Below are 16,009 nucleotides of genomic sequence, written 5' to 3'. Positions count from 1 at the left end.
TATATAATTGAAATAAATTCAAAAAATATGGCTTGGGGTAGAGCTCAAACAAAGAATTAATTATTCTGTGCGGACACCAGACGTCGTCCTCCTCGTCACCTTATTGCTATATGCCGCGGCTGTGTATCTGCTATGTATCGGGTAATGTGGCACTTTATGGATTATGCATCATATTCGTAGACGCCAACTAGGCCATGAACTCGATCGATCGAAAATCAATCACTAGATTATGCACCTTTCTTGGTACCAACTTGATTTTCTTGAGTTTTAAAAAGCAAGTAACAGTTGCCAAATCCTCCACAGACGTCAAATATCGTGCCTTGCCCTCTGCCACTTTAGACATCATCTGGCTTCACAGATTGCTCGCTGAATTTCAAGAGGCTTAAACCAAGCAACCAACATCTTCTGTGATAACACCTCAACAATGACACTCGCCAATAATCTGATGTTCAACGTCAAGACCAAGCACATTGAGATCGACTATAAGTTCATTAGTAAACACATAAAGAACAATGCAATTGTCGCTCTGCATATCAACTCACTTGATCAAAAGGCGGACATATTGACCAAACCATTATCAGTTACTCGTTTTCACCACAATAAATTCACAATCCATTCCCTCTACCAATGGTTGCCCAGTCAACACTCTCTAATAATCTTCTCCTATCCTCTACACTATTTATAATCATGTAATAGAAACAATAAAATTAATAAAGTTATGAATTTCTAAAACAATATGCTTGTCTGTTTTCTGCTTTACTTCTCTAGTTTTGTTCAATCTATCTCTATTCAAATTGACCAACTTAAAGATCAGTTCAGCTAAAAACAACTTAATTAAGAACTCTCATAAAAATATAAATCACATCATATTTATAGCACCCAAATCAACCAAATTGAAAGTTCATAAGACAATGAATTAATCAATTAATTGTGAATTAACCTAATCAATAAAGGAATTTCAATCTCTTCCAATTAGGATTGCAAAAATGCTCATTTTATAAGACAAATCAAAACATCAAAAATACCTCTTAATTTAACTAAAAAAACACCACTTATCGAAGTTCATCACATTGTCATTATGAGCATGCATCACATCAATAATGCCTGAAGAATAACACACAATTATTATAGTGCATTACATTGTAGAAAATCCAAACATCTTAAGTTACTTCTCTTTCAACGCTGCCATTTCACAATCCCATCATATCTTATATTTTTCTGTACGAGATGCGTTGCTCCAACATAAAAATGTTAGGGTATTTTAGAAGACAGTAACAATTTTTTTGGGGATTGATACGTCATGCAAAAATTATCTTGATCGGGCACGAATCTCGAGGCAAAAAGCTAGACAAAAACTTCAAAAATTAAATCTGGGATCATCTGAACTCCGATTTTAGGAAACTTACAGTCAAACTGAGCGTCTCAGAAATACAAACCCAATGACACCAAATTCAACCCAATCCGAGCCCAAATGGGTCCAAATCAAGGACCCGAAGCGTCTTGGAAGGTTCAAACTGCAATTTGAGTTACCAAACGGTCTCCGATTTTAACGAGCTTATACTCGAATCGAGCACAGCCGGAGCGCTTCCCGCCGCCTGAATACGCCGGAACTCTGCCGGATATTCGGGAGAACGCCAGAATTCTGCCCAACTTCCATGGGATGCGGAAATTCTTCTCAATTAACGACAGAGTTCCCTCCTGACGCCGAAACTCCGCCCAAGTGAAGCCGGAGTTCTCCTCTGCCACCAACAGACGGCGGACTTCTACCCGACGTCGGACCTTCACTCTTCGCCAAGTTTCTACCCGAAGCCGGACTTCTACCGATTATCGGACTTCGCTGGACGTCTACGCAAAGATGGATTTCTTTCCATTGTTGGACTTCTACCTGACGCTGTCCTTCTGATCTTCGTCGTCAGACTACAGTCTTCCCGACCTCCGTCGCGAATACTCCTGGACGCAGCAGGGACAATTAGGGAAATTAAAATAAATTCATACACATATCATATACATAAGACTCAAACTCAAGACCTCTTAGTTGATAGGTAAAACTTCCAACCAATAAATCAAGGAGAGCAGCATTTACAAACCCTAAATTCGATAAAATAAACTCTATTGAAAATGCATTATTTACTGTATCTTTTATCATTAACTAAAATGTTTATATTTTATTTATTTAACACACCTTTACTAATTACTACATAAATTGTTCACGATAATTTTTTTTTTTTTTCGGACAATTTCACTTCACGATAAATTTCACTCACGTGTCTACTTCTGAATAGTTCAGCTCAGCCAAAAGCTGAGCCGCTGCGGGCCTATGAGATTCGTCTCGGTGACGGAGTACTGTAACTTCCGAGGATTGGCACGGCCTTATGGCCCGCCAATTACCTGAAAAAATTCTGTTAAAATATGCAAACTTTCTACATTGATAAAATTAACTTTATTACAAATATTTGAAAAAAAAAACTCTATAGAATACTTTGATCAGGATAAAATTTAAATTTTTTAATATTTTTAGGTGACTATAAAATTAAATAATTAATATTATACTAAACTTAAAATAAGTCTAAAAATTTTAATCTTTAATCTTTAAGTATTCGTTTTAATTAAACCTTGCTTAATGTTCACATGAATGAAAATAGTTATGAATATAAATATTTTTAAACTATATTTTTATTTAATAATTTTGATTAGACATTTATTCACAAATTCAATGTATAATCTTACTTTAAATGTTTCCCAAAGTTTTTCAAAAGTGTCATTATAAGAACAATTTTAGTGGCTACTTTACAGAAAATATAGGCTAAATTTTAAGGACAAGTATTATATGTATAAAATTAAGCAAGAATATATAAATAAAATATAATTTAAAAAAGCAAAATTATAAAAAAATAATTTTTATTTTCTCAAAAAAAAAAAATGCAAATTAAATTTTGCATTTTAAAAAACGAATTAATTTTTTAAGAAAAATGCAAATTATAATTGCATTTTCCAACTAAGGTTATACATATCCAATCCAACTACTCATTTTCCACTTCAAAATACAATAATAATTATATCAAATAGAAATTCATCTTCAATCAAACTCCATTTCTAGCACACAAAAAACACTAATTCTATATAGATTATTTTTCATCTTCATTTTCATCAAAAAATGAGTTTCTGTAAATAGTGTGACGTCAATATTAACGTCGCACGGTTCACATCTACAAAAATTTGAACGTCGCACGGTTCACATCTACAAAAATTTGTTTCTTTTTGGCATTTAGGTGGAGACTCACAGTAATTTCAAACAAACATTTACAATTCGATTAGAGAGTGCATAATTATAACGAGTGCATGAAATACTCTTTTTCTTTCATAATATATCATTCAAATTCATTTTCTTTACATTTCTTATTAATGCACATTTACAGTTTTATAAATATCAAACAGTATGCATTATTTATCTTTTTTTTTTTTTTTTTTTTTTTTTTGAACGAGGGTATCTACCCGCCACTCCAAAGGAAGCGTTTGGCGGCCTAATTAATCCTTTGGCAAAACCTAGCGAGGTCACCCACCGGCATCGGGCTCACCCTTGCTTTGCCCAACTGAAGAGGCTAGGCCATAGTAAAGGAGATTCAAACCCGTGATAGGGTGTTCTCAACTATGTTCGCTCACCAACTACCCTAAATCTAGGTGGGTTATTGCTCAAATTTAAAGTAGTATATATAGATCACAAAATCATTGCAACAGAACCCCTAACTATAGTTTTCTAGGGCCACTATACACAAACCCAACATATATAGAAGCCCAAAGACAACAGTTCTACAAAAATAATATTTTTATCTTATAGTTTATCGACTATTAATTTTAAATTCTTCTATTTGATTCAATTACTGTTGGCCTACAGAATATTAAGGAAAAGATGCTTTCTTTATTAAGGGTCTCCTTTACATTAAAAATATATCACTAGTTTGAGAGAAATTATTCTGTATGTTTATCGAATCATTCAGAGGTATATCAGAGTGCACCACATCATCCGGTACACAACACCGATACACATTAAAAAGTGACATGGCGTGCTTTGATTTCTCCGGATATCATCCGGTGACCGCACAAAATATTTTTCCCTAGTCTGAGGATTGAGGATTAGGTACGCACTATTTGGCTTTGATGATGATTAGTTATAATACATAATTGCCCCTCTTGTAGTGCATAGGCAATAAAGTTTATAAACAATATTAAATTATATTAGAGAGGAAGAGAGAGAATGTCTAAATAAATATTAAGGTTATGAATGATTCAAAGATTAAGACAAAAGAACAAGTAAAGTTGGTACTAATTAATTAGATATTAGGGTTTGCTTCTAATCAAGTGACATTAATTTATTGAGAAACTTTCAATCAAAATATTCTCACTGAAATATTAATGTTTCATTTGGGGCATTTTTTTCATTGATTTGCTTTTAAAATCACAATTACAATTTTTATTTTTCTACTGTTTTCAAAAAATTTTTATTTGTTATGAAAGTTATTTATTACAGCAACTTTTAAAAAAATTATTTTTCTCACAATAGCTGTATAATCATCTATGAAAAAATTTGCAGCCATTCGAAACTGACTATAAATTTATTTTAAGATCATTATAATTTATATTTTTTTTATATTAATTGCAATATAAATTCAAGTATTATATTTAAGTCAACATAATTAAATTTATAAATTTAAATTAGAGTATTTTGATGAAATTATAGTTAAAATATTCCAACCCAAATTATTTTCTTATTCTACAACTTGATCAGAGGATCATGATCCAGATATTGCGGATTAAAGCAGATTCGGAGTGAAAAATAAAATCTTTGGTATAATTATGCTAGATTTTGTTCTTTCAATCAGTAAAGTTTTGTTATCTTGCATGTTAATGATAATGACAGTTCCACAAAGCGCTTCCAATGTTCAATGCTTCTCCACACAACTCCCCTTGGCCTATTGGTTGAGAGCTTAGGCTTCCAACTAAGAGGTCCAAGGTTCGAGTCCATGTGTATGCGTTGTGTGTGTGAGTTTGCCTTAAATGGCCTAAATGTCCCAAAAAAAAAAAAATCAATGCTTCTCCTGTTGCGCGCAGCTTCTGAAATCTGAGTGAAAAAAGAATATCAGGAGTTAACGTCAAAAACTCATTATTAGAAAAAAAAATTTATGAAGTCACATTAAATCAAAATATTCAATATGAAAATGAGGAGAAATTATATAGATTTTTTTCTCTTTGACTTTTTTATTGTCTTTCTTTACTTCTCTTTTGTTCTAAATATGAGCGGATCCATCATGGACTCAGCCCTCAATTTTTTTTTTTATAATATTTAGAGGGGATATTTTATAATATTTAGAATATTTTGGGCATTTTGCCCCCCCACCCCCAAAACAAATCTTTTTTGCCCTAATTTTATCGATCATAAGCATCTTTAATCATAATTTTTTTTTTTGTCCACCTTAAAAAAAGAAGCTGGATCTACCCTAGTTCTATATACAAATAGATAAAAGTGATGCTTTTAATATATCAAATTAAACAAGAAAAATAAGGGAACAAAAACTTCTCAGTCTGACTTGCAGTGTTGCAGCACTGAGGTTTGGAGTGTCGGCGTACTTCACTCTAAGTTTTTAAGCCCACCGGACATCCTATAGTATTACGGCATTGGAGTTTGGAGTGCCACAACACTCAGCTCTCTGTCTCTTCCCCAAGTTAGGAGCATTCCAGCATACATCGCTGCTCCCCCAATCCACAAAAAAAGGAAGCGTTGCCCCCTTACAACACTCTAGTGAGCTCGATCGATGATATTTAGATTTGAGATACCAATACAGTCTGATTGATACACAATCAGATTTCACACTAAACTATTAAGTGTTATCAAGTGTGTTAGATGTTGTTAAAAAGTTTTATCAATCTAGCATTTGATTCTCATTTTAAAATATATTTGAAAATATGATTCAATCTTTTTAAAAATTACATCCCTATAAATATAAATTTATATATAAATCCATTTTGATTCAATTTCAACGCAATTATACTCATTATACTCATGCTTCCATAATAATTAAAGAGTTGATTCCTCTCCAAATTTGATCAAATTTAAAAATTAATATAATTTTTAAATAATCATTTGAGTAAAAATATCAGCCTTGAAAAGCACAAATATTTATAAGGACTTTCGAAGATTGAACAATAATAGGGAGGTTTCAGCACACATCACAAATAACGAATTGATTGACAAGCTCTGTCACATGTCTTGGCCTGGCATCAGAGAAATTATTTTGTGCGGATATCGGATGGTCAGGAGATCAATCAGATCACGTCACGTCACCTAGTACACAGTGGTCCGAGCATCGGTATGAAGCAAAAAAGTGACATGACGCATTTTGATTGGTCTCCAGATGCCGGACACAAAATAATTTTTCCTGGCATCAACATTCTTCATTTACATGTATCAAAATAGAAAAATTATTAGTCTGTATCCAATCAGAATCCGCCTTATCACCCAATGCACAATACATTGCATGACGTGTGGCTCCTGATTGGCCTCCGAATGCATTCGGTGTCCACGCATACTAATCTCATTAAATTGAGGCTAAAATCAAGCTCGAAAGACCCATTTTTTCAATGCAAGCCAAGAATTATGAAAATGAAACATTTATAAAATGATCATTATTATCAATCTTAAGGATGTAGAACCACCAAAGAACATATCTTGATATAAATTTCATTAAAAATTTAAATTGCACGCACATTAAAAAAACAATCAAACCCTCTCAATTTTATATTGGATAACAAATTTATTCCTACTCTTAACTAACAAGTGTAATAGTAAGGACTAACATGCATGAAATAGCATGCAAATCAAGCTTGATTAAGCCCAAGCTCAAGTGCTTGATTTCGGCTAAACTCATTAATTTACTTGCTATGTGAATCGGGCTCCGATTGGAGCGGCATAAAAATATTGTTATGCACTTATATCTAGAGCTAAGTTATTATTATTTTTTTTTTAAAGAATTCGTTCTGTTTTAATTATAGAGCTAAGGATTTATCTGTGACTGGCTACAATAGTAGTGGCGTTATAGGTATTTTTTTTTTTTTGAAATCTGCCTTGAATATTATAAATATATTATTTTTTTTAAAGTTTAAAATTTTTTTATACTAAAAACAGTAATAAAATCATCCCGAACCCAGCTTTATTCAGCTCAATTAAGCAAAACGATTCGTTCGTCAGTTTGCGTGTTTTTTGTCAACAGGAAAACACCAAAAAAAAAAAAATAATAAAACAGAAATAAATGAGATATAAAAGAGAGCACTGGAAGGTCCTCTTGCTAAGCGTTTTAATGCTTGCAGTAGTGGGACCAAAGGAGAACCACTTGTTTGATTTGACGTAATGCTTGTTGAGGAAGTTGGATGGTGAAATTACATGTGAGCCACTCATCTCCGGTTTCGTTTGGGACCATTTTTTTAATATTTTTAAAGCATTTTTTTATATAAAAATTATATATGATCTGTATATGAGTTTATATTAATTAATTTAAAAATCTTCAAAAAAAATTACATCTGAGCCTCAGCCACTTTGATCTGTTGGTTGCGATATTTTACTATCAATTAATAAGTCTTAAGTTTAAAAGTTAAAATATATGATGTGCGTAGGAATTTATTTTTAATTGACTCAAATGTTCAAAAAAGAAAAAATAAATTACATATGAGCAAGCATATTAGATCCTAATTTTTTTACAAATCTAAGAGAGCAGTTCATTTGTTACCTTTTTTTACTACTTAATAATTTTTTTTTAAAATTTATGTCATGAGAAATAATTTTGTATAATAAAATCTACTGAAATATGATAATTATATGAAATTTTTTATTTGATTTTAATAAATTAATTAGAATACGAATAATAATTTAAAATTGTTTATTTTTTCATAATAATTTTATAATTAATTTCATAAATAATTTTTTAGACGGAGAAATTTGATGAAATGGTATTTGTGTAGCCCTAAGAAGTACTCTTTTCCTTATTTTTCATGACCTAATAAATTTTTAAGTAATAAGAAGCGCTATTTCTTATTTTTCATGTTGCCATGGCTACTATCCAATATTTAGGTTTTGTTTGAGACTACTTTCTTATTGCTTTCTAAAGCAAATTTTTCGTACCAAATTTTTTACTTCAAAAAAATTTAGTACTGAAAAATTACTTTAGAACTCAATAAATAAGTTGTCTCAAACGAATCCTAAGTTGGGGCAGACGGCCTTACAACTTTTGGAGAGATCTCTTCACACTTGGATTCCTTGCACTGCTTCAATAATTCTTGGGGTCATTCACTATTTTGTGAAAGCAAGAGAAGTGGGAAACCAATGGGCATGGAGGTTTGTTTTCTTTCAACTGTTAGAAGTAAAAAAACCTATAACATGATAGTGCTCATTTCAAGCCAACATGTGTGTGACCACACAATTAACACAACAGTATAGCAAACAAATATTGATGTGCATGTGATGTGTGACTGAGTGGGTCTTATGAGCTATATATACAAATTAAAGATTCATTCGGGACCGCTTTCTAAAACAGTTTTTTCGTATAAAGTTTCTTGTTCAAGAATTTTTTGTACAAAAAAGCTTATTTAACAAGCCGTAAAAAAGATTTCCCAAATAAAACCTAAAACTTAGGCTTCGTTTGGGACGGCTTTTTTAATGTTTTCTAAAACGGAGTTTTAGTACAAATTTTTTTATTTTTGTACTAAAACTCCATTTTAAAAAGCAATAAAAAAGCTGTTATGAAGTTTAATTTTTTGTCCCATGAAGAAAACATGCTACTTAAATTTTGTGTTAGGCTAAAAATTTTATTATATATTTTTATAGCCCTAAGTTTTATATATAATATATAAAGAATAAGGGTGTTATATTAATACATATATTAGAAGACTTAAAATGCAATTCTTCAAAATTAAATCATAGTGAAATATATAGTAATGCCAATATGATATTATAATAAATTGGATAAATTTATATCAATTTTTTTGCGCACTCTAAATATTAATCTTTTTTCCTAATTTCCATTTTTTTCACTATGTGTATTTGAATTAGGCTTCTTTCTATTCATCAATAAAGAACATTTTCCCTTTATTGATAATTAAAGAGTTGATCCAAAAAAAAAATATTTTTCCTTACAAATTTTAGTAAGTGAATGCTTAAATGTATTAATACTGTTTTAGTATCTTATTTAATTTCCATTGCAAGGCATTATCTAATTAGAAAAACTTGCTTGGAAAGGCAACCCATACATTCATTTGGTACTAACATCTAGATGAGCTAAAGCTAAAATGGAGATGATTTAGGCTTCGTTTGGGACGGCTTTCTTACTACTTCATAAAGCAATTTTTTAGTACAAAAATTTTATTTTTTGTACTAAAAAGTCGCTTTAAGAAGCAGAAAGAAAGCCGTCCCAAACGAGGCCTTAATATCATACGTACATATTTGTATTGAAAAGGATGGGCCTTTAGTGCCTAAAAATGTACCTAATCCAAAATAAAAAGTAAAGCCATCTTATCTCTAGTCCAATCCACTTATTAATTACCCTAATTTTATATGGACCCATATGTTGAGATATGAGAGAGATTGAAGAATAGTTTCACATTAAATATGAAATATCAACTATTGATTGAATAGTTGTTGAACTTATCCAATATCTTTAACTTTCTTTTTTGTTTGCATGATGGCTACCATTCACTAATATATAACCATTTCAGCTATATTAGTACACTTTAGTCATGTTAAAATGAATCATATTTGAAGATATTAATGAACTGAGAAAAATAAAAAGGATAAAGGTGCACTATAGGAAAAATGCCTATCACCGATGAAATTTCTGTCGGTAATTAGTGAACACAACGGAATTTTTAGCAAATTTTTTGTCATAAAATTAGCTTAATTTTTGACAAAAACATCTCCATCCCCATCGCCGTTCAAGGTAATTTCAATCACATTTTCCTCCATTTTTTCAAGATTTGAAAGGTGAAACTTCTTCTTTTTTATCATTTTTAATTTTTAAAAGGTTTCACGGGTTAGAATTTGTTAAAAGTGCATTTTGATTTAGGTAAAGCTTAAAGCATTCATTAGAATATTATTTATAAAGATTAAGAAATACTTTTTGAGAATACATTTCTATTGTTAGGAACTAATGATAGGGAAAGAAAAGTATATATACTTCTCTTTAACTATTTAAATTTATTTTTGCTCTTGGGGTTCTTATATAAAGATAGTCAAATTCAAGTGAAATGCATCATAAATAATACATTAATGTGAGTTTAATGTACCACTTAATCTCAATGGAGTAAACTAAACAAAAGTGTACACTATCAAGTCTAGTGTTATGAATTAATGGCAGAGAAAGAGAAGTATCGACTTATTTCAATTTTTTTAGGGTTGTTAGTTCAAGTTATAATATGTTGAATGATCTTTTGTGAATTGTAATTGGTTTCCATGGAAATAGAGGAGAATTTTTTTTTTTTTTTTTTGAAATTTGATACAAGTTTCCAATGGAAATTCAGTCGCTTTGATAAAGAGAAAATGGTGAAATTTTAGCGAAACGTTCCTAGCCGAAATTCTACCGGTCCATCTTAAATCTCGACATAACGTATTCTATTAGTTAAGGGGGGTTTTTCTGTCAAAGATTCATCGAAAATATTTCCTGGAGAATTTTTTTCACGGCTAAATATTTTTCTACGCGCAATTTATAGGCAAAAAAGTTTTCTTTAAAAATTAGCCGGAAATGCATATTTCAGATAGAAAATAGCCTATTTTCAACTAAAAGTTTTGCCATAAATCAACTATTTTTATGTAGTGATAATGATTCCACCATAAAGATATATTATTCTCTAACTATGACAATACAATTAAAACTATTTTCTTGAAATCAAACCTATAGATTTCTCTTATTACCTTTGCAAATCATGACAACTTTGTTTCATATCAATTAAAAGAAAAGTAGTTGCTACACCTTTGGCATTACCCCCTTTTAGATGATAGCAATAAAACACATGCTCCAATAGTTAACTAATAGTGTTTTCCAATAAAACACTTAAAGGCTTCATAAACTTGGGTCCCTAGGAGTTAAGGAGAAGCATCAAGGCCAAGCTTTCTAGTTGCCTCAGATGCTTGGAAGTCATGGTAGCTTTCTCATAATTTTTATAATTTATAAATTTAATCTCACAAATTAATAATAATATTTAATTTTTTATTAATTAAACTAATTTCTATCTACTATTCTTTATATATATATATAAACTTCTTATGACTTTGCATTCTTATGATCAAAGCTCGACAAATGAACGGTTGGATGTTGTCATGTCTTCTATCAACATCACATACTTATAAATTTAGAAAAATATCATATAATCATGTCATATCTTGGGCGAATTATTGCGTCCGGTCACCTGATGTCCGGACAACCAATCCAGATGCGCCACGTCACCTAAAAACACCGGGGCCCAATGTATTTTGATGATGTGACGCGTCTGGATTGGCATCCGGACGCAATAATTTGCCCATATATTGAGCCTTCCTTTTGCTCCACTTAGATTTATATTTTTCAATTTATTTTTGCATGATTGCGACACCTGTGAAGCTTTTATTGGTGGATCCTCTCATAAAAATTGGCCTGACAGCTTTAAATAGGCTAATTATCTTAAAGTGGATGATGGGTCCATTGTCATGAAAATTGGGCAATTTGGCTGATTGGGATAAAGTGGATTCCTTCACTACCCTTCATAGATAGGCCTAATCCTCCTTTGGCCCATGGGACCCATTCTACCCTTAAATTGACCTGAATTTTGGAAACACAGAAAATAAAAATCACTTCATATGGGTCCCAATTTAAATAATTAATACAATGCACATGAAAAAGTTAGGAATCTTATTATAATATTTCTTGGTAAATATTTCAGAAGAAATAATTCCTTAGCTCAATTACTATGACCACCCAAATAATAATAATAATAATTTGAGTAATAGAGATTATAGTAATAAGATTAGCATATGTGAATCATAACAAAGTGAATTGCAAATTTGATCTCAATGGACCCATTCAAGTTAGGAAGAGCATCACAAATTAATTTCTTAGCCAAGAAATCCAAAATTTACAGACTAATAATAAAAAAAGTTTATCGTGTTGTACCAATTTAAATGACATCAAAAGCGCCCAATTTTTGATCATTTATGCGCCCCAAATAAGATAAAATAATTTAAACCATGAATTAAACATTCACCCTTCCTCCACAATCTCCTATTTATATTCATGAGAGAGATTTTTTTCTCAAAGAAAATTTTAGAATCTTAAGAAATTTGAAAGCTCTAATCTCAATCTAAAATTATGAAATAGTCTTCTAAGATTCTCTGAGTATTCTCAACTAGATAGTCATTAACATTTGTATAAAAATATTAATTTTCCGAGCCAAGCGATACAAACATTGATGCTATCTAATTTATACAAAATATATTTGATCCTCTGAGCATTCTCAGCTAGATAGTCATTAACATTTGTATAAAAATCTTAATCAAACTACTTACGAACAAACTACCATGAGATCCTTAATTTAAAATTTGAATTTGAATTTCATCTCTACTTATAAATATTTCTCTTAGTATGCATAGCTCGAGCGAATAATGTTTTATGACTAGTCAATATACTTAATTGATATAAACTATTTAAGACTGATTTTTGTTCATTAGTATGTTAATATTAGCGCATAATTAGCTTCATATGTCTCAAGCAATTTATTTTTAATTCCCTTAGTTTCTCTTCAATTAACATAATAGCTTAATTGTTTATAATTTATTATTGCTAATTGATATCTTATTTTGATATTAAGTAAAGATATATCCAAGGATTAATAGTCTAGTGTAGTGTTTAGGTAATTCATTATAAATTATTTTTAGTTTCTAATTAGAATTTTAAGAGTGATGAACGCATTAATTAAAACTTTAAAAAACCTTTAATTTTCAATAATTCAAATCTGCATATATGTATATTACATTTAAATTAAAAAAAAAAAAAACTCTGCAAATCATCAAATCATGCATGCTTACTTCCTAATGGTGCAAATGAGTATAGATTTTTGTAAAAATTACATATAACTGTTGTAAATCAATTTGAGGAGTGTTTTCAATGCGAGGCAAATTTACAACAAAAATTTTTGTAGAGATTTTAATAAATATTAGAAGCACATACATTCATAAAAAATTCTATCTAAATTTGATCTTATACATAAATATCATCTTGATCGGGCATGAATCTCGAGCTATACTCGAATTAGAAACTTCCAAATGTAAATTTAATATTATCAAAACTCTGAGTAAACTTATAGTTGAACTAATAATCTCGACAAGAAAGACCTAACAATTACCAAAGTAGACCAATCATCTGAGCCCGACTAAGGTCAAAGTAAGGGCTTTAAACATAGTTGAAAACTTCAAGACATTCTTCAGATGATCAAATAGTCTCCAAATTAGGCATGCTTATAGTTGAATCGAGCAACTTGACAAGATAAATCCAACGAACCCAAAATCTCTCAATTTCGATGTCACTAAACACTTAATATCTGAAGAAATAATATATAATTGAGTTCATGTTATCTGATGGAGTGCTCCAAATTTATCTATATGATACTTCCAAAATTATGTAAATAAGCCTTGACTCTCTATATGAATAGAACTCTTGGTTAGAAATTCAAAAGAGCTTAGAGGCATGAAGAATCCCAAAGTTCCACCTTAGCACCACCACCAACAAACTTTTGTTGGTTGATTGCCACCGTCAAACCTACATTACTTGATCGTGGCCACCAGACCTCTGCCATCGGACCTTTTGTCGATCACCCACAATTATTGGACCTTTTCATAGGTTGACAGCCATCAGACCTTTTGTTGTCCAATCGTCGCCTAGCTGTCGTTGTCAAACTTGTGGCACTTAACCCCAAACATCCTAACGAACACTGTTGCACTTTTGCCCATTTCCCAAAATCTTTTAATTTTACCATCTCAAATTTAAGGAACTGGCCAATCTTTGTAACTAGCGCACACATAATGGAATCATTTCAGCTTAGCAAGGCCTTGTATGTGTGCGTGTGTTTGTGTTTCATGTAAAAATTTTTGGTATTATTCAAACTCTTTCATTTATCTGTTTGTGTTGGATCTTCATGCAAAACTAAGATGCAAAACTCCCTCATCTTACCACCATGAATTTTTTAGATTGGAACAAGCTTGATTGAACATATGATTGATTGTTCATTTGTTATATGTTTAGTTTACATTCCTTTCACATATTCCTATTTACTTGAAGGATATTATGTTGAGTCATATATCAAATAGTCATGTTTTTTATGTGTAGAGTAATTCTTAGTATTTGTGCTCAAAATTTTATATTCTTTTTTCTTTGTATCATCATTGCTTGTATAGTCATTTCTATCTTTGGTGCAGTGAATTGATTAGCACAGTTTGTACTGTTGAGCTATCCATTTATATTGAGCTTATAAGTTTGAATGCTCACTTGTTTGTTTGAATGCACCTACATCTTAAACACTTGTTTGGTTGTCACAAAAAGCTATCAGGTTTACAACCTACAAATAACAAATTATCAAAGAAAAAGTCTAATGAACTCAATAACTATCAGTTTCAACCAAAAGAAGAAAGCAAGTGGGTATGAAAATAGTAAAGTATAAAACAAAGAAGACTCATTATTGATGATTAGAATATGTATTTGCATTGAAACATTTATGGGGAGTTACAAACAATTCTACTTTTAAGAAATGAAATGTTGTGGAAGAATTGTTTAGTTGAGCTAATGAAATTCATCTTGAAGAAGAAATAATATGATGGAAATACATACAGAAGAGAGACAACTAGAGCACTATTGCTTTAATGTGGAAAAGGAGTAGAATAATATCATCAACAATAATAATAAAAGGCTTGTTAATCCAAGAGGCTCCGAACATACAAGAAAATATGAAAAATTTCATGCATGGAAATATTTTCTGAATGAGAAAATAAAAAGACAGAAGAATAAGGAAAATTTCATGAACTTCAAAGCTATATCAAAGGCTAAATAGAAAAAAGAGATGGGAAGAAAAACTAAAACAATATCAAATGCAAAGTGTGAGATTCCTTAAATTAGTAGCCATGCATATTAGAGTGGGAAGGTTCCTTCAACGCAAATAGGATTGCTTGGCGTTATTTTAAATTTGTAACAAGATGACTAAGTTATCATTTTTTCAAGGAGCGTTGATTTTGTTTTGGTTATCTAAAATTAATGACTAATTATGATTTATTTTACTTACTTTTAAAAAGGATCTTAATCTTATAAAATAATAATTTTCATTATGTATTTTAAATTCATTCTAAAAAGGTGAATGTAAAAAAGTTCCACTCCAATTTATCCTCTCTTCCTCTGCCTAGCTGGCCAAATACTCTCCTCCATTCAAAATTTGGCCAAGGTGATCTCTCTCTCTCTAGAATCAACCTCAATATCTTCTCTCTCTCATAGCCACCATCCACTCTAATCCTTTCTCTATAGCATTCACTCTTTATTTCTTTCTCTCTTTTTTTAAACCAGGTTTTGTGTTAGAAGGGGAGAATAATTTTGGGTGCTAAAAGGAAGACGTCAATGAAGGAAGGATCATCAACCAATTAAGGGAAGGAGATGAATAAGGAGGGCAGAAATTAAGGAGCAATAGAAGAAATTAAAGGAATAAGATTGAAGGGCTTCAATCAAAGAAAATTTGTTTTAGCATGGCTCTATAAATCTAGTTGTTTCATACTTTCAATTTAGATATCTCATTAGTGCATGTCCTCTTGATTCCAAACAAATTCCTTTTGTTATCCCACTGGCTCATAAAAGGCCAGCCTAATTGGGGTTTTCTATTGTAAAGACTTTTTATCAATCCTACTTATATAAAAAATATATATTTAATATTTTCATTTTTTTATAATGTTTTAAAGTTCAAGACTAGA

Source organism: Dendrobium catenatum, unplaced genomic scaffold (genome assembly GCF_001605985.2).
Source record: "Dendrobium catenatum unplaced genomic scaffold, ASM160598v2 fragScaff_scaffold_556, whole genome shotgun sequence".
In the NCBI taxonomy this organism is placed as follows: Eukaryota; Viridiplantae; Streptophyta; class Magnoliopsida; order Asparagales; family Orchidaceae; genus Dendrobium; species Dendrobium catenatum.
Note: the sequence above shows the minus strand (reverse complement) of the source record.